The 20,759-nt window shown below is 43.2% G+C and overlaps 1 pseudogene; it reads right to left on the bottom strand.

The window, feature by feature from the left end:
* Positions 1–18,086: 18,086 nt before the first annotated feature.
* Positions 18,087–19,984, bottom strand: LOC148128468 (succinate--CoA ligase [ADP-forming] subunit beta, mitochondrial pseudogene; annotated as a pseudogene).
* Between the last annotated feature and the right edge of the window lie 775 nt (positions 19,985–20,759).

Below are 20,759 nucleotides of genomic sequence, written 5' to 3' on the forward strand. Positions count from 1 at the left end.
CTCGGAGAGATGATATGCCTATAAACTCTATCGATGACTGAAAAAGAAACACTTCTCCAGTTTCGCTGAGAGTTTATGTTCAAGACGCTGAAGCACTTGACTTAACCTGTTGAAGGTGGGTGATCCCTGGACCAAGAGTAAATCAAAATGTTGGCCAGATACACCACTTCACAAACCTATCCAGCATGTCCCAGAGAATGTCGCTCATCAAATGCTGGAATACAGCGGAGCGTGGTCAGACCAAATGGCATGACGTGTACTTGAAATGACCATAACGAGTGCCAAACGCCTGTCTTCCACTCATCCTCTTGCGATCCGTCAACCAGGTTGTAGGCACCACGTAGATCAAGTTTAGTGAAGATAGTAGCCTCCCGCAACCGCTCCATCAATTCCGGAATGAGCGGCAAGTGGATAGCTATTCCTCACTGTGATGGCATTCAACCGTTGGTTGTCGAAAGATAGATCAAGTTTCTCCAACTTTTTAACAAAAAAAGAACGGGAGCTGAAAGAGGGACGACGAGGGCTTCAACAAATCCCCGAGCTAAGTTTTTATCTAAAACTCTCAGAGCGCAACCAACCTCGGCTCCGACATGGAGTACAACTGCCCCCTTTGGCAATGGAGCATCCGGTATCAGGTCCATGGGACAATCATAAGCACGATATGGTGGTAATTGATCTGCCTCCTGTTCGCTGAAAACATCGGAGAAGTCCCGACTAGCTCGAAGGTATTGAGACAGCAGAGAGTGTGATATCTTGGCCAGCGCAGACATGTCTCAGGTGGTCCACACATTGGAGACTTGGAGGAAATGGCGCTCTGCACCCAAGCCACCAACGGATCGTGTAAACGCAGCCAGGACACTCCGAACCAAAGGGAGATGGAGGTTCGAGGTGACATAAAACTTATTGCCTCCTCATGATCCCCAATAGCATACGCACTGGCTGGGTGGAAAACAAATGGGCCCCACTTGAGTTCACGCCATCTACGTTTCCACCTTAATGGGTGGATCCACAGGAATCAAAGGAATTTCAAAATGTTTGACAAAAAGCTCACTCCATAAAAGCTGGTTGTAGCCCTGAATCCACCAGCGCAACGACGGGAATTCCCTCCTTCTGGGACTGCAAAAGATATGAGTGTCCAAAAGTAAATGCCGAGGAGGGCCAGGATTTACTTCAGCAATTTGGGATGGGGTGTAGAATGTGTACCACCTAGGGTTTCCCCGAGGTCGGGTCTACCCCGTTTCTCCGACGAGCCAGGAGTGGTTTCAGACATCGGGTTCTGCGAGTCCCCTCCGCTGGCAGGAATTTGCAAATGTCCCCGGACCCCCGTAATAAAGGCACAAGCCCTCCTGGAACCTTCTCAAACGTTCTCGCGCCGTTAAGCGAGGGCGGAGTGCGCCTCAACTCCATCGGCTCTCCAGTCTTAACCGTGGTTTTGAAAAACTCTCGGTGGCGTGGTTTTGTGCACGAGAAAAGAAGGTGGTTCCATAATGGGCCGCTTATCTAGCTGTTGTAAACGGGCTTCAACACGTGCAAGCACTGGATTACCAATGCATCCAGAGTTGAAGCCCACTCTGCATGGACTAACTCATCCTTGATGGCATCAAACAAGCCTTCCTAGGAACGCATCCATATGAGCCGGTTCGCTCCAGTTAGAGTCCATACACAGCAAATGAAATTCTGCAATGTATTCCTGCAGGGACGTTTCCCCTGATAAATGTCCCACGAACTGCCTAGCCACAGTTTGTATTTTAATTGGATTTTAACATAACTCCTCATTTGTTGTAGAAAACCCTGAAAATTGTCCAACAACGGGCTATCTTGAATTAACAAGGGAGTAGCCCATTTGGCAGCCTGCCCAGATAATAGGCTAACCATAACCAACCTACCTTAGCCCGGTCGCTGGAAAATTTTCAGGCCTCAAAGATATAAATAATTGGCACTGCCCCATGAATGCCGGGAACATGTCCGCTTTGCCCTGAAAATTTCTCCAGCATGGATACTGGGCTTTTCCTCAAGGGAGGGGCTGAGGCAGCAGCAGCAGGGCTTTGCAAGCTGGAAACATAATTCACCAGTTGTGTCACCTGATTTTGAAGAGTCTGATTGCTTTGAATCAATTGAGTTATCTGTTGCTGTTGCTGCTCTACCAAACTCTGCAGTTGGGTTTGGTCCATCTTGTTTTGTAGATAGTTTGTTAGGCTTGGAAGCAAAATGTTATGTCTCACCTATTTTCACAAGTGAGAATACAGAGTTCCACAATTCAAAACATTCAAACAAAACAGAAGCAGACTAAAAAAGGGTTAACAGTACTATATTCCAGTCCTTGGCAGACTTCCTGGAATCTGTCTGGTAATTCAGAATGTCCATAAATTACAAAGGCCGCTCCACATGTATCCTTTCGACATCAAACACTTTGCTTCAAGCAAAGTTTGAGAATCATCACGCCTCCTTAAATCACTTGGATGGGCATGTCAGTCTCTCTAATCAATGTCTGGCTTGACGTTTCAGTCTCCTCCTAGTTCTGGCATCAAGCCATGATCTGTCAGTTTCCCCACTCGAAGCCTCTGACTCATTTTGTGGATCAGTTGCTGGCATGAATGACGTCGAAGGCTCTGAGGAGGGTTGTCTCTGTGACAATCTCTCATCCTCCTGGCTCACATCTGTGTCCTCTAATAATTCAGACTCCACATTCACAGCAGGTTCCAGCCTTTCATCTTCAGAGTCGTCAGAGCCAAAACTCCCAGCAGGATCGATCCTTCCAGTCACAACACACACACATATACATGTATACATACACACATACACACACATATACATGTATATATACACACATACACACACACATATACACATATACATGTATGACGGACACAATAGAAGTGTCGCGTTGAGCGACCGGTCTGTTGTTTCGATCTTCTGGTTGATTGCTGAATTCCTCTCAGAATTGGACCCTCGCAAGGGTGAGATACAAAGAAGCCCTCGCAAGGGCGAAGTTTGGCAAAAGCAGGACCCTATCCAGGGTGAGTTTAAAAGTGATTGCAAAAGCTAAAAGAAAAAAGAACACAAGACGAAGATTTCTTTAGGTGAGACAGCGCATTGCTTGGGGCAGATTGAATTGTCCCAGTTGAGCCTAAGACAGATGGGATTGTTCAGGCTGCCAGCTTGCTCTACGCTGTGCTCTTTTATTGTGCTGAATCAAAGAGGGGGGTGAGGGGGGTTTACAGAAAGACAAAGAAGTTACAAACTTTATCTTTGAAAACAGGCAAGTAACGAACTTCTGACCGAATACACATCTTTTATCTGACACAGACCTCTGTGTTAATCTTATCAACTTAGCTTCTTCCTGTCAGTTATTTTCCTGTCAGTTTAGTGAACTTTGCTCTGAGAGGTATACGTGCTGAGCAGGATTTCTCTTATGGAAAAATACTGAGACAGAATAGCCACAATTCCTCCTTTTCTTTATTTTTTGTGCTCATGATTCTAGGTAAAGTCCTTTCTCCTCCCGAGTAGTCCCATAAGGTGGCAACAAACCCTTCGGTTTGTTGATGCCTTGCAGAACCAACTCATACGAGGAAAAGTCCTCATCCCCCAAATCATGACTTGGCATGAGTTAACAAAACTTCTTTGGGAGTAAAGGAGTTATTAGTGTCTATTTCTTCCTCTGACTCTTGGTCAGAGTACCATTCCAGCAAAGGTTTTTTGACAAGGTCTTTTGATTCAATGATAGATGTGAGAAAGCTAACTGTTTTTTGAGTATTGTTAACTTCATTGTCAAGTGTATTCAAACGATCCTCAGAAATGTAAGTAAACGTCCTATTACACATGGACCAATAGTACATGCAAGAAGCAATAGCACAAGAGGACCTATTAAGGCTGACAATAGTGTTGTTAACCAAGGAGAAAAATTAAACATGCCTTGATACCATGACTGACTTTGTTGTCTTTCATTCTCTCTATCCTTCAATCGTTTCGCAATTCAGCCATAGAATCTTTAACAATTCCTGAATGATCTGCATAAAAACAACATTCTTCTTTTATTGCTACACATAATCCCCTTTGTTTAAAAATAACAAATCTAGACCTCTTCTGTTCTGAAGAGTCACTTCAGCTAGAGATGAGAGAGAATTTTGAAGAGCAGTAATTGAAGTCTCTATGCGTTTGAGATCTTCATCTATTTGTAAACTTAGAGTTGCTAACTGTTGATGACCAACAGCTAGAGCTGCTACACCTGTGCTGCACCTGCTGCCCCAAGACCTAATAATACAGATAGTGTTACAGCTGTAATGATTTCTCTTTCTGATGAAGGGGAAATTGTGGAGGTTCAAGTTCATTGATAAGTTCTGAACCTGGATAAAATGTGATCTTTGGAATTAATTTTACCTGAATACAAAAAGATCCCTGAGCAATAAGAACATCACCATGAACACATGCAGTTGTTCCTGTGGAGCAAGCCCATATAGAATTATTACCTGGGATGAAGAATTGTCCTTTGAGGCGAGCAGTGATATTGCCATTGGAGGTAGTGTATAGAGGACCATAGCCTCCAATGTTAAGGTTTGATCTTTCTTTTGGTAGATATACATTACAGTGATACCCTGATGAAACATTCTGACAATATTGAGAATAATTAGCAGGTATGTGTCCTAGGCAACATCCCCTACCTATTATGTCAGTGATAGTAATGGAGGAAGTGTTCCATCTGCATTGTGTGTCACTGGTGGAATTACTAATATGTTCATTGGAAGCTACTGCATCATAGAATGGTGGCAAATCAGATAAGCAAAGCCAACATTGATCAGTTTTGGATGAATCATTAAGTGTAGTTGCTAACAATGTGTAAGAAGAATTGACCAACTGTACTAATGGATTCACCTGAATATTGTGTTTTTGTAGAAAGGTTGATTTCAAATTAGGATTGGGACCAACATCATAATGAGACATAGATATAGAAAGACGAATTGTAAAAATATTCCCTTCATCTCCTTGACCATCCCACTGACGTCCTCCCAAGTGAACCCAACCATCCATTGTTTTCTTGCAAGTGTCTTTCCTTGTGCAGTAAAGGTGATTCTGAGTGGATTTATTCTCTGTCCACAACAAGGCCATTGAGAGCAGGGAAGATGTGCTTGAGCACGGGTAATATGAATATAGTCATTTTGGTAGGTGCTTCCCACCAGATATGACCTGTGGATACACAACTCCATTTTTTACAATATCTGTCAATTACCCCACCGCAGGCAGAGCGAGAAGTACCAGTACTATGAGCAGGACAAAAATATAATCTAAAGTTGTCAGCAGGTGCTGGAGAACAGGAGCCTTGCTTGTCCCATGTATCAGCTTGTAGTTTTTTTGTCTGCAAATTTTTCTACTCCTGTCCCCATTTCAGCAAAATCCATGAAAAGCTGAGGAAACCATGGCCATCTAGTATAGTTAGTGGTGGTGTTTAAAATTTTTCCTTGAAAATCAAGGATAGTCCAGTGTAAATTTGAGGTTGATGTTCATTTGTAGAAGATGATTGTATACTTCGAGGAGTGCGATGATAGCCAAATCTTGGAACAGCATGAGATGCAGACTGCTTAGAGATGGAGTTGTCAGCGATGAAGGCAGGATACCCAAGATGGCGAGCTCGAATGAGAGCTGTAGTCTTGCGATGGATGTCATCAGGGATGAGGTGACGTCTTCGCACGACAGGTGGTTTGTAGCGATCAGGAACCCAGGAAGATGAATGATGCAATATGCATTTGGTGACATCACAGGGTGGAAAGCAGCAATGAAGATGCCAGTAGTGGTTGTCTCCAGGAAAAGTTTTCTCAGAATTAGCTTGAGATGGCAACGTAAGTAAAACAGAGAATAGTGGAGGAGATGCCACTGAAGAAGTTGAAAGCAATAGAACAGTGTGATTGAAATAAGTGTGATTGTGAAAAAATCCTAAGCAAGAATAAGAACCTATAGTAAGTGGAGTAACATGTATAGTTAAAAATATTAAACAAGGAGAATAGTAATAGTAAATAGTTATGTCAGAAGTAGGAGAAAGAAAACTACCATTGTGTTGGAAAACATAATTACATGCAGAAAGAAGATTATCTTTAAAAATAAAGGTAACAGTGTCAGTAAGGAAAGCAAAAATAGCATCAGGAGATGCCCTAAATTGAGAAAAGACAGGAAGTATTGATATCAGAAGAAAGATTAGAGGTTAGAGTCAGGTTTGCCATGGTAAGGTCTGACACAGTGAGCAGGAACCCAAAGCACTCGATCAGGAAGTTGAACAGCTGCGTAACCTTTTCCCAGGTGATGAGCTGTGCAGACCTTCCCACGCAGGATCTGGAAGCTGTCTGAAATAAACAAGAGGACGGGAAGAGGGAACTACTGGCTTAGTGAAGTGGCGAGAAGCCGCTGTGGAGGGAGGAGAGCCAGTAAGATTGAGAAAGTTAAGAGTGTACAGACAAACATTTAAGATATTTTGCAACGTTGGGAGGTTCGGGGGCCTGAGCCTTTTTTTCCCCAGATGCCGATCATGGGCTTGTTTTAAAAAGTTAAGTGTGTCCTCTCCACAATCGCTTGCCCCTGGCTGTTAAAGGGTAAGCCAAACTTATGTGTGATGGCCCATTTATGACAAAACTCAGCAAAGGGAGAACTGACATAAGCAGGACCATTATCTGTTTTGAGAATTTTTGGACATCCCAACGTTACGAATGACCGAATACAGTGATTAATAACATTTTTTGTAGCCTCTCCTCTTTGCAATGTTGCTATAATAAACCCTGAATAAGTATCTACTGATACATGAATGTATTTCAGGGAGCAAAGGGAGGATAATGAGTTACATCCATTTGCCATGTATCACAGGCTTGAGTACCCCTAGGATTAACGCCTTCAGGGATACCTTTGGCCTGCAAGCTACATGTTGGACATTGTTGAATTATTGCTGTGGCTTCTTGATATGTAATTCCAAATTGTCTCACTAGGGGCTTTCCTGTTTTGATGAAAATAATCATGACTCTCCCCAGGTGAAGGCTGTTGGAAAAGGGGAGAGGAGGCCATAATTTTACAAGCCTCATCTGCCATATGATTGCCTTCTGCTAGGAATCCAGGCAATTGCTGATGACTTCTGATATGAGCTACAAATAAAAGTTTTTCTCGCTTTTTCAGCAGTGTCTGAAGCTGTAAAAAAAGTTTCATTAGAGAGGGAGGAGTAACAGGAGAAATATATGCATCAAAAATATGAGCAACCATCTGAGTAACATACATACTATCAGATATTACATTTAAAGATTGTTGTGAAAAAAGAGACAACGCCAATAAGAAAGCAGCTAATTCAGCTTGTTGTGCTGATGATTGTGAAGTAGTTAAGCGTTTATGCCATTGAGCATTTTCATACCATGTACATGCTCCAATATTTTTTGAACCATCAGTAAAGACAGTTAAGCCTTCCTTCAATGGCTGTTGGACAAAAGGTGATTATAAAACAAAAGGAACTGTCCTCAACACCTGCAATCGTGAATCAGAAGGAAGGTGGCACGACACTTGGCCACACCAATCTTCCAACGCATCCTGCAGTGTTGTGGAAGTCTGAAAAGAGGTTCCCATTGAGTGATCTTAAAAGGAATATACAATGTAAAAATATCCATTCCCATTAGAGCTTTGGTTCTCTTACGCCCTTTTTCTATAAGAGAAGCCATTTGTGCTGCTCTAGTAAAAATAGATGTTTTTGGAGTATGTGGTAGGTGTAACCATTCCAAGATATGAAGATTTTTTGCATTTGATATTTGAACAATTATTGCAGTCAGTAGTTGATGAGTGGAAAGAATAGCAAGAGAAGGTGGTTAAAGACAGGAAAGGTTGGGCCCAGTTTATGGTACCCAGATATTGATGAAGTTGAACCAAGGTGGGTTGAGAAGACAGAAACAGAGAGTTTTACTCAGAAAAGCGATGGGCTAGTATTGCCCCTCCCTTTCTCTGATATTTTGGTGGAATCCATCTATGTTCTCTGAAAAGAGCAGCCCACTAGGGGTCGCCCTCTCATTTCTTTTTTTTTCTTTGCTACTTTCTTGTTTACTTTCCAACAAACATCCAGAATTCCCTCATTGCATTCACAGACATACACATCCTTCTCAATTTGTCAAAGCCTCTTTCCTTCCTCCAAACAACACATCCACAAACCATCTCTCTCCTTCCTACTTCCATTTCCTTCCTTCATCTTTATCATCAAATCTACTTGCAATAAATAATCTTAGCTTCCCACTCTTGTCTTCTCAAGTACATCAGAAATTGTGGAAAAGCAGAACAATAGAGTAGCAAGACATTATTTACATAGTATTGACACATGGTAGAGTTTTGCAAAAGATTCCATTAATCAATAATGAGTTTTGTGTTAAGTTGAGACATAAGATCACGGCCCCACAGGTTGAACAGACACAACAGAAAAGTTATAAAAGACAGTTAAATGATTTGTTCTAAGATGGAACACACTGAGAATAAGAATGAAAAATCTGTGGGGTCCTTGAAGAATTTTGTTAAAAGACAAAGAAGGTTGAGAAGGACCTTTCTCATGATGGGATAACCCCCTGCCCCCATCTGAATCTCATCCTGTGGAGTACGGGATGGCTCCCTGACAAAGAAGATGGTCCAGGGTAACAGCTTGAGGAAAGCCAGCTGTTGCAACAGATTGAACTGCTAAGCAATAGTCATTGTGCCAAGCAGCAAGTTGAGAAGATGTCAGAGAAAAGAATCCTTTAATCAGTGCCTTCTGAAAGGTATTACGAACAGGCAAGGAGGCAGGAGAATCAGTGGAGTTGATAGGGTTAACATCAGGAATGTGAGGTGGGTTGTAGGGAGGAGGGGGAGGAGGGGAAGAAGTGTCAGGATATGGAGATGGTAAGGAAGAAATTGTATCAAAATGAGCTGCAAGAGGCTTGGAAGTTTTTAAATTAGAAGAAGGGGAATCAGAGGAAACAGGAGAAAAAGAATTTTCAGGAAGACTAGAAGATGGATAAACAATTGTTATAGCAGCCATTATTGCTCTCCAAGAGATAAGTATATCCATGGGAGCTCTGGGAACTTCATGTAAATATTTTCCTAATTTTTCCCATTGAGAATGGCTAAGAGTTCCAGCAGATGGATAGGCTGGAAAGTGTGCCTCAATATAAATTATAAATTTATTTAAAGATTTCTTCGAAATTGGGTACACAGTTGTACCATTAATTTTCTGAAAGGAATTAGCCTTTCTTCACTAGACTATAAAGTTCATCCCTGTGCCCTGACAGAAACTTGAGAAAGTGAGGAGCCCATTACTTACGATTCGATACGAAACCTATGCCAGGTGCGTAGCAATGGGAGTGAAGGAGATGCACCTCTAGCCAGAAGTCACACCTTGGAACCAGAAAGTCGAAGAGATGACAAAATCGGATCCGGGGATCCCGGACAAATCAAGGGATCCCGGCCCGAGCCCCCAGCTGTCCGTTGAGCGACCGGTCTGTTGTTTGATCTTCTGGTTGATTGCTGAATTCCTCTCAGAAAGGGACCCTGCAAGGGTGAGATACAGAAGCCCTCGCAAGGCGAAGTTTGGCAAAAGCAGGACCCTATCCAGGGTGAGTTTAAAAGTGATTGCAAAAGCTAAAAGAAAAAGAACACAAGGCGAAGATTTCTTTAGGTGAGACAGCGCATTGCTTGGGGCAGATTGAATTGTCCCAGTTGAGCCTAAGACAGATGGGATTGTTCAGGCTGCCAGCTTGCTCTACGCTGTGCTCTTTTATTGTGCTGAATCAAAGAGGGGGGTGAGGGGGGTTTACAGAAAGACAAAGAAGTTACAAACTTTATCTTTGAAAACAGGCAAGTAATGAACTTCTGACCGAATACACATCTTTTATCTGACACAGACCTCTGTGTTAATTTTATCAACTTAGCTTCTTCCTGTCAGTTATTTTCCTGTCAGTTTAGTGAACTTTGCTCTGAGAGGTATACGTGCTGAGCAGGATTTTCTTATGGAAAAATACTGAGACAGAATAGCCATTAAATTCCTCCTTTTCTTTATTTTTTGTGCTCATGATTCTAGGTAAAGTCCTTTCTCCTCCCGAGTAGTCCCATAAGGTGGCACAAAGTCCTTCGGTTTGTTGATGCCTGGGTAGAACCAACTCATACGTAGGAAAAGTCCTCATCCCCAAATCATGACTGGGCATAGTTAACAAAACTTTGGGAGTAAAGGAGTTATTAGTGTCTATTTCTTCCTCTGACTCTTGGTCAGAGTACCATTCCAGCAAAGGTTTTTTTTGACAAGGTCTTTGATTCAATGATAGATGAGAAAGCTAACTGTTTTTGAGTATTGTTAACTTCATTGTCAAGTGTATTCAAACGATCCTCAGTAAACGTCCTATTACACATGGACCATTAGCATATGCAAGAAGCACAGCACAAGACCTATTAAGGCTGACAATAGTGTTGTTAACCAAGGAGAAAATTAAAACATGCCTTGAAGCACTGATTGACTTTGTTGTCTTTCATTCTCTCTCTATCCTTCAACTGCTTTCGCATCTGTCATAGAATTCCTTTAATAATCCCTGAATGGATCTGTATAAAAACAACATTCTTCTTTTATTGCTACACATAATCCTCCTTTGTTTAAAAATAACAAATCTAGACCTCTTCTGTTCTGGAAGAGTCACTTCAGCTAGAGATGAGAGAGAATTTGAAGAGCAGTAATTAAAGTCTCTATGCGTTTGAGATCTTCATCTATTTGTAACTTAGGAGTTGCTAACTGTTGATGACCAACAGCTAGAGTTAATTCCGCAGCTGCACCTGGCTGCCCCCAAGACCTACACACAGATAGTGTTACAGCCAAATGATTTCTCTTTTCTGATGAAGGGAAATTGTGGAGGTTCAAGTTCATTGATAAGTTCTGAACCTGGATAAAATGTGATCTTGGAATTAACCACCGAATACAAAAAGATCCCTGAGCACAAGAAATACCATGAACACATGCAGTTGTTCCTGTGGAGCAAGCCCATATAGAATTATTACTCTGGGATGAAGAATTAACCTTTGAGGCGAGCAGTGATATTGCCATTGGTGTAGTGTATAGAGGACCATGTCTCCAATGTTAAGGTTTGATCTTCTTGGTAGATATACATTACTACAGCATACCCTGATGAAACATTCTTAATAATATTGAGAATAATTAGCAGGTATGTGTCCTAGGCAACATCCTACCTATTATGTCAGTGATAGTAATGGAGGAAGTGTTCCATCTGCATTGTGTGTCACTGGTGGAGTTTTTTGTCTATTAGCTACTGCATCATAGAATGGTGGCAAATCAGATAAGCAAATAACATTGATCAGTTTTTGATGAATCGCGTAGTTGCTAATGTGCAAGAAGAATTGACCAATTGTACTAATGGATTCACCTGAATATTGCGTTTTTGTAGAAAGGTTGGATTTCAATTAGGATTGGGATCAACACCAATGAGACACAGATATAGGTATTTTAATTGTAAAAATATTCCCTTCATCTCCTTGACTATCCTAATTGACGCCCTCCCAAGTGAACCCAACCATCCATTGTTTTCTTGCAGTGTCTTTCTCCTCAGCAGTAAAGGTGATTCTGATAGATTTATTCTGTCCACAACAAGGCCATTGAGACAGGGAAGATGTGCTTGAGCACGGGTAATATGAATATAGTCATTTGCAGGTGCTTCCACCAGATATGACCTGGTGATGCAACTCCATTTTTTACAATATCTGTCAATTAATTCACTGCAGGCAGAATGAGAAGTACCAGTACTACAGCAGGAGAAAATATAATCTAAAGGTTGTAGTAAAGTGGAAGAACAGGAGCCTTGCTTGTCCCATCAACATATAGTTTTTTGTCTGCAAATTTTTCACTTCCTGTCCCCATTTCAGCAAAATCCATGAAAAGCTGAGGAAACCATGGCCATCTAGTATAGTTAGTGGTGGTGTTTAAAATTTCTTTCTTGAAAATCAAGGATAGTCCAGGTGTAAATTTGAGGTTGATGTTCATTTGTAGAAGATGATTGTATACTTCGTAGGAGTGCGACAGATAGCCAAATTTGGAACAGCATGAGATGCAGACTGCTTAGAGATGAGTTGGGCGATGAAGGCAGGATACCCAAGATGGCGAGCTCGAATGAGAGCTGTAGTCTTGCGATGGATGTCACTTTGTGGATGAGGACGTCTTCGGGCATCACAGGTGGTTTGTAAAGCATCAGGAACCCAGGAAGACAATGATGCAATATGCATTTGGTGACATCACAGGGTGGAAAGCAGCAACAAGATGCTAGCTAGTTTGTCTCCTGGGTGAAAGTTTTCAGAATTAGCTTGAGATGGCAACGTAAGTAAAACAGAGTATAGTGGAGGAGATGCCACTGAAGAAGTTGAAAGCACAGAACAGTGTGATTGAAATATGTGATTGTAAAAAAATCCTAAGCAAGAATAAGAACCTATAGTAAGTGGAGTAACATGTATAGTTAAAAATATTAAACAAGGAGAATAGTAATAGTAAAGGAAGCAGTTTTAAGTAGGAGAAAGAAAACTACCATTGTGTTGGAAAACATAATTACATGCAGAAAGAAGATTATCTTTAAAAATAAAGGTACAAAAAGTCAGTATGAAAGCAAAAATAGCATCAGGAGATGCCCTAAATTGAGAAAAGACAGGAAGTATTGATATCAGAAGAAAGATTAGAGTTAGAGTCAGGTTTGGCGTGGTGGTGTAAGGTCTGGACACAGTGAGTGGAACCCAAAGCACTCGATCAGGAAGCGGAACAGCTGCGAATCCTTTTCCCCAGGTGATGAGCTGTGCAGACCTTTCACGCAGGATCTGGAAGCTGTCTGAAATAAACAAGAGGACGGGAAGAGGGAACTACTGGCTTAGTGAAGTGGCGAGAAGCCGCTGTGAGGGAGGAGAGCCAGTAAGATTGAGAAAGTTAAGAGTGTACAGACAAACACGAAGATATTTATAACGTTGGGAGGTTCCGGGGCTCTTAGTTCCTTTTTTCCCAGATGATCATGGGCTTGTTTTAAAGTTATGTGTCCTTCCACAATCGCTTGCCCCCTGGCTGTTAAAGGGTAAGCCAAACTTATGTGTGATGGCCCATTTATGACAAAACTCAGCAAGGGAGAAACTGACATAAGCAGGACCATTATCTGTTTTGAGAATTTTTGGACATCCCAAGCGCTACTAATGACCGAATACAGTGATTAATAACATTTTTTGTAGCCTCTCCTCTTTGCAATGTTGCTATAATAAACCCTGAATAAGTATCTACTGATACATTTAGAATGTATTTCCAGGGAGCAAAGGGAGGATAATGAGTTACATCCATTTGCCATGTATCACAGGCTTGAGTACCCCTAGGATTAACGCCTTCCAGGGATACCTTTGGCCTGCAAGCTATATGTTGGACATTGTTGAATTATTGCTGTGGCTTCTTGATATGTAATTCCAAATTGTCTCACTAGGGCTTTCCTGTTTTGATGAAAATAATCATGACTCTCCCCAGGTGAAGGCTGTTGGAAAAGGGGAGAGGAGGCCATAATTTTACAAGCCTCATCTGCCATATGATTGCCCTTCTGCTAGGAATCCAGGCAATTGCTGATGACTTCTGAGGCGCTACATGTCAAAGTTTTTCTCGCTTTTCAGCAGTGTCTGAAGCTGTAAAAAAGTTTCATTAGAGAGGGAGGAGTAACAGGAGAAATATATGCATCAAAAATATGAGCAACCATCTGAGTAACATACATACTATCAGATATTACATTTAAAGATTGTTGTGAAAAGAGACAACGCCAATAAGAAAGCAGCTAATTCAGCTTGTTGTGCTGATGATTGTGAAGTAGTTGTTGTTTATGCCATTGAGCATTTTCATACCATGTACATGCTCCAATATTTTGAACCATCAGTAAAGACAGTTAAGCCTTCCTTCAATGGCTGCTGGACAAAAGGTGATTATAAAAAAAAGGAACTGTCCTCAACACCTGCAATCGTGAATCAGAAGGAAGGTGGCACACTTGGCACACACCAATCTTCCAACGCATCCTGCAGTGTTGTGGAAGTCTGAAAGAGGTTCCCATTGAGTGATCTTAAAAGGAATATACAATGTAAAAATATCCATTCCCATTAGAGCTTTGGTTCTCTCACGCCCTTTTCTATAAGAGAAGCCATTTGTGCTGCTCTAAAGTAAAATAGATGTTTTTGAGTATGTGGTAGTGTAACCATTCCAAGATATGAAGATTTTTTGCATTTGATATTTGAACAATTATTGCAGTCAGTAGTTGATGAGTGGAAAGAATAGCAAGAGAAGGTGGTTAAAGACAGGAAAGGTTGGGGCCCAGTTTATGGTACCCAGATATTGATGAAGTTGGAACCAAGGTGGGTTGAAGACATGAAACAGAGAGTTTTACTCAGAAAAACGATGGGCTAGTATTGCCCCTCCCTTTCTCTGATATTTTGGTGGAATCCATCTATGTTCTCTTGAAAAGAGCAGCCCACTAGGGGTCAGCCTCTCATTTCTTTTTTTCTTTGCTACTTTCTTGTTTACTTTCCAACAAACATCCAGAATTCCCCTCATTGCATTCACAGACATACACATCCTCTCAATTTGTCAAAGCCTCTTTCCTTCCTCCAAACAACACATCCACAAACCATCTCTCTCCTTCCTACTTCCATTTCCTTCCTTCATCTTTATCATCAAATCTACTTCGCAATAAATAATCTTAGCTTCCTACCTTGTCTTCTCAGTACATCAGAAATTGTGGAAAAGCAGAACAATAGAGTAGCAAGACATTATTTACATAGTATTGACACATGGTAGAGTTTTGCAAAAGATTCCACTTAATCAATAATGAGTTTTGTGTTAAGTTGAGACATAAGATCACGCCCCACAGGTTGAACAGACACAACAGAAAAGTTATAAAAGACAGTTAAATGATTTGTTCTAAGATGGAACACACTGAGAATAAGAATGAAAATCTGTGGGGTCTCGAAGAATTTTGTTAAAAGACAAAGAAGGTTGAGAAGGACCTTCTCATGATGGGATAACCCCTGCCCCCATCTGAATCTCATCCTGTGGAGTACGGGATGGCTCCTCGACAAAGAAGATGGTCCAGGGTAACAGCTTGAGGAAAGCCAGCTGTTGCAACAGATTGAACTGCTAAGCAATAGTCATTGTGCCAAGCAGCAAGTTGAGAAGATGTCAGAGAAAAGAATCCTTTAATCAGTGCCTTCTGAAAGGTAATACGAACAGGCAAGGAGGCAGGAGAATCAGTGGAGTTGATAGGGTTAACATCAGGAATGTGAGGTGGGTTGTAGGGAGGAGGGGGAGGAGGGGAAGAAGTGTCAGGATATGGAGATGGTAAGGAAGAAATTGTATCAAAATGAGCTGCAAGAGGCTTGGAAGTTTTTAAATTAGAAGAAGGGGAATCAGAGGAAACAGGAGAAAAAGAATTTCTCAGGAAGACTAGAAGATGGATAAACAATTGTATAGCAGCCATTATTGCTCTCCAAGAGAGATACATATCCATGGGAGCTCTGGGAACTTCATGTAAATATTTTCCTAATTTTTCCCATTGAGAATGGCTAAGAGTTCCAGCAGATGGATAGGCTGGAAAGTGTGCCTCAATATAAATTATAAATTTATTTAAAGATTTCTTGAAATGGTACACAGTTGTACCATTAATTTTCTGAAAGGAATTAGCCTTTTCTTCACTAGACTATAAAGTTCATCCCTGTGCCCTGACCTAAACTTGAGAAAGTGAGGAGCCCATTACTTACGATTCGTACGAAACCTATGCCAGGTGCGTAGCAATGGGAGTGAAGGAGATGCACCTCTAGCCAGAAGTCACACCTTGGAACCAGAAAGTCGAAGAGATCCCGGACAAATCAAGGGATCCCGGACAAATCAAGGGATCCCGGATTCAGCCCCCAGCTGTCACGTTGAGCGACCGGTCTGTTGTTTCGATCTTCTGGTTGATTGCTGAATTCCTCTCAGAAGGGACCTCGCAAGGGTGAGATACAGAAGTGCCTACGCAAGGGCGGTTTGGCAAAAGCAGGACCCTATCCAGTGAGTTTAAAAGTGATTGCAAAAGCCAAAGAAAAAGAACACAAGACGAAGATTTCTTTAGGTGAGACAGCGCATTGCTTGGGGCAGATTGAATTGTCCCAGTTGAGCCTAAGACAGATGGGATTGTTCAGGCTGCCAGCTTGCTCTACGCTGTGCTCTTTTATTGTGCTGAATCAAAGAGGGGGTGAGGGGGGTTTACAGAAAGACAAAGAAGTTACAAACTTTATCTTTGAAAACAGGCAAGTAATGAACTTCTGACCGAATACACATCTTTTATCTGATACAGACTCTCTGTGTTAATTTTATCAACTTAGCTTCTTCCTGTCAGTTATTTTCCTGTCAGTTTAGTGAACTTTGCTCTGAGAGGGTATACGTGCTGAGCAGGATTTCTCTTATGGAAAAATACTGAGACAGAATAGCCACACAGAAGCCTGATGATGGCAGATGAGATTCTGCCAAAACGTTTCTACAACTTTAAAAGCACAACTACAATGACATGGGAAAATACCTGAACAAAGCTGAATACCATATATATACATGTATACACACACACACACACACATACACATACACATACACATACACATATACATGTATATATACACACACACACATACACATATACATTTATACTTACACACATACACACACATATACACATATACATGTATATTTACACACATACACACACATACACATATACATGTATATACACACACACACACATATACACATATATACACACACACACACACACACACACACACATACACATATACATGTATATTTACACACACACATGTTATGACTCCCCTTCAAATTCAAGCGAGCAAAACAGAAAGCAGCCGTTTCAGAAGTAATTCAAACAGAATAAAGTCTCACAAGATAACGGCTGGCAGAAATCCCAATCCACAGCATAAATCTTTACTCTGTCCGGCAAACCATTCTTGGCAATAAATCTCAAGCCTCAGAGCTTCTTGCTGTAACGTCCTCACTCAATAAGTCACTTTGCTTCTGGCAAATTCTACCAGCCCAGCTGTGTCCTTTTATACTCATTGAGGCAACGTGCTAATTTCCCTAATTATTGGCTCGCCCTCCTCCTTCTTTCTAGCTGGGTTTTCCTCCTTAATCTTCTTCTGTTCCTTACATTTAACCACAAGTTTTCCAAATTCTCATCTCCACTAGAAGACTCTCTGATGCCTTCCCTGTCAGCCATTCCCGGCTGCTGATCAGATAAAGAACCAGAGGAGGTCAAAGGTCCTGACAATTCTAATACTTCAGGTCTGTCTTCCTTTGTCACATCCATCTCCTCATCCTGGTTACTATTCCCATCACTGAGCCATGCCGGCTCATATTTTTCTGCCATGTCCTCCTCACTTGAACTCATATCAGCCACAGGAGCTGAATCCAGATCCGGAGCCACAACACACACACATACACATATACATGTATATATACACACATACACGCACATACACACATATACATGTATATACACATATACATGTATATATACACACATACACACACATATATACATATACATTTATATTTACACACATACACACACATATACACATATACATGTATATTTACACACATACACACACACACACACACACACACATATATATATAGACATACACACATACACAAACACACATGAGCTGCTTGTTTGGCTGATGAATCGGCTGATTGACTGATTGACTGTGATTCTTTTAGGGCCTTCTGCTTGGGCAGGCAGTTGGACTAGATGACCTCCAGGGTCCCTTTCCGCTCTGTTATTCTGTAAGGGAGGAGAAGAAGATGAAGAAGAGGAGGAGGAGGAGAGGAATGGTGGTTTAATGCTGGCCAAAGAAGCTCGGTCCTTCTTGAGGCCTTCTAAAGCTGCCCAGATGCCTCCTGGACCTCAAGTGTCCAGGACATGCCAAGCCAGGACTCATGAGACCAACCACCACCAATAAAACCAGGGTTTTATTGAGAAGAAGCCATCCCATCCCACCCGTCTCCAGTGGACCTCCTTTCTCCTCGACAAACTGGAGGACAGAAGAAGATCTGGTACTCAGCCATGGTGGACATGGAAGAGCTGGTGAGAGCTGGTCATCAACCATGGCGGAGAAGGAAGATCTGCTGAGAGCTGGTCCTCAACCATGGTAGAGGTGGAAGAGATGGTGAGAGCTGGTCTTCAGCCATGGTGGAGAAGGAAGATCTGCTCCTCAGCCATGGTGGACATGGAACATCTGGTGAGAGCTGGTCATCAACCATGGTGGACATGAAAGATCTGGTGAGAGCTGGTCCTCAACCATGGTAGAGATGGAAGACCTGGTGAGAGCTGGTCATCAACCATGGTAGAGATGGAAGATCTGCTGAGAGCTGGTCCTCAACCATGGTAGAGATGGAGGACCTGGTGAGAGCTGGTCTTCAACCATGGTGGAGATGGAAGATCTGGTCCTCAACCACGGTGAAGAGGGGAAGCCACCCTTTGCAGAGAAGCTTCCTCAGATCCTCCACTGGAAGCTCACCTCCAGGTGGGCTTCCTTGGCCAACGTCACAATTTTGGAGAGGCCCACAGCCACTTTGGCTGCCTGGTCCAGGTCGTCACAGGGCAAGATATCCAGCTTGGTCTCAGCTATCAACGCCTTTGCCCGGTCGACCCGGGTGCCCTGCAACCGGACCACCACCGGGATCTTCAGCTCCAGCTCGGTGGCCGCCAGCACGATCCCTTCAGCGATGGTGTCGCAGTGCATGAAGCCTCCAAAGATATTGACCAGGATGGACTTGACCCCCGTGTCCAAGGTGATCAGCTTGAAGGCCTCCTTCACCTGCTCCACCGTCGCCCCTCCGCCAACGTCCAGTAAGTTGGCCAGCATGCCACCATGGAGCTGGATGAGGTCCATGGTGGCCATGGCCAAGCCCGCCCGTTGACCAAGCAGCCGATGTCCCCCTCCAACGCGATGTAGTTCAGCCCGGCATCGGACACCTCCCGCTCCTTGGCGTCCACCTGCAACCAATCATGCTGACCCGAAGACGGCCGCCTGATGGAAGGCCGAGTTGTCGTCGAAGTTCATCTTGGCGTCCACGCATACCACCGTCCCCGCCGCGTCCTCTGCCAGCGGGTTGATCTCCACCAGCAGCGTGTCGTACCGGATGAAGAGCCCGTGCAGCTTGAGCATGTTCTCGGCGGCGGCCGCCGCTGCCTTGGCCAGGAACACCATCCGGCGGGCCAGGCAGAGCGCCTGCTCATCCCGGAGGCCCTGGGCGATGTCGACTGGCTCTTTCAAGATATTGGGTGAGAATTGAGCAGAATTGAGTGGTGAACTGAACACTGCGATCTGAAACAACTCTGTGCGGTAAGCCATGTAAACGGAATACGTGTTGTATGAAAAGCCGGGCAGTAACACGAGCCGATGGTAACTTTCTACACAGGATGAAATGGGCCATCTTGGTGAGCATGTCAACCACCACAAGTACCGTCGTATAACCCGACGACGAGGGCAAGGGTGTTAAAAAGTCCATAGAGATTGCCCCCCAGGGTTGGTTCGGAGTCAGTAGTGGTTGAAGAAGTCCAGGAGGTGCACCTGACGCAGCCTTCGCTTGTCGACACATAATACAAGAGGCGACGTAAGAAAAGACGTCATGTCGGACTCGAGGCCACCAAAAAGTCCGTGTGACCAGGTGAAGAGTTTTAAAGAAGCCAAAATGGCCAGCAGCAGGATTGTCATGACATTGAGTCCACCGGGTGCTGAATAATGGCCAAAGATTCCGGTGGCAGCACCGTATGTGGAGGAAGAGGGTCCTCGGGACCAATGTACTCGGGTTTACGAGACAGGGCATCCGCTCTCCGATTTTGTCCACTGGGAACGTATGTGACTGAAAAGTTGAACCTAGCAAAGAACAATGACCACCGGATCTGTCATTGGTTCAACTTCTTGGCAGTGGATAAATGTTCCAGGTTACGGTGATCCATCCGAACCTCCACCTTGTGCCGAGCCCCCTCCAGATGATGTCGCCAGGTCTCAAACGCAGCCTTGATGGTCAGCAACTCCTTCTCCCAAATGGTATAATTGCACTCAGAAGTTGTGAGCTTCCTTGAATAATATGCGCATGGAAAAAGAGGTCGCCATCCATTGGGGCTTGTAACAACACCGCCCCAATAGCTACGTTAGAGGCATCTGTCTCGACCACAAATGGATGATTCGGATCAGGATGCCTCAATATAGGTTCAGCAACAAAGGCTTTCTTTAGAGCCTCAAAAGCCTGTTGCTGTGGGGGCCCCCACTGGAACGGGACCTTCTTGTGAAGGAGCTGGGTGATGGGATCCGTCAGCTTGGCAAAATCGGGGATGAAAGTCCTGTAGTAATTAGCGAACCCCAAGAGACGTTGCACATCCTTTATTCGACGAGGGGGTTCCCAACTACACAAGGCCTCTACTTTCCTCGGGTCTATGGCAATGCCCTCGGGAGAGATGATATGCCCCAAGAACTCTATGGAAGTCTGGAAAAAGAGACATTTCTCCAGCTTCGCATAGAGTTTATGCTCCCGAAGATGTTGTAATACCTGACAGACTTGACGAAGGTGACTATCTGTGGACTGAGATTAGATCAAAATGTCCTTCAGGTACACCACCACGAACCGATCAAGCATGTCCCGTAAAATGTCATTCATTAAATGCTGGAAAACCGTGGGGGCATTGGTC

Source organism: Notechis scutatus, unplaced genomic scaffold (assembly GCF_049901735.1).
Source record: "Notechis scutatus isolate UNSWTSFEM ecotype Mainland unplaced genomic scaffold, rNotScu1.2 NSCUSCF56, whole genome shotgun sequence".
NCBI classification, from domain to species: Eukaryota; Metazoa; Chordata; class Lepidosauria; order Squamata; family Elapidae; genus Notechis; species Notechis scutatus.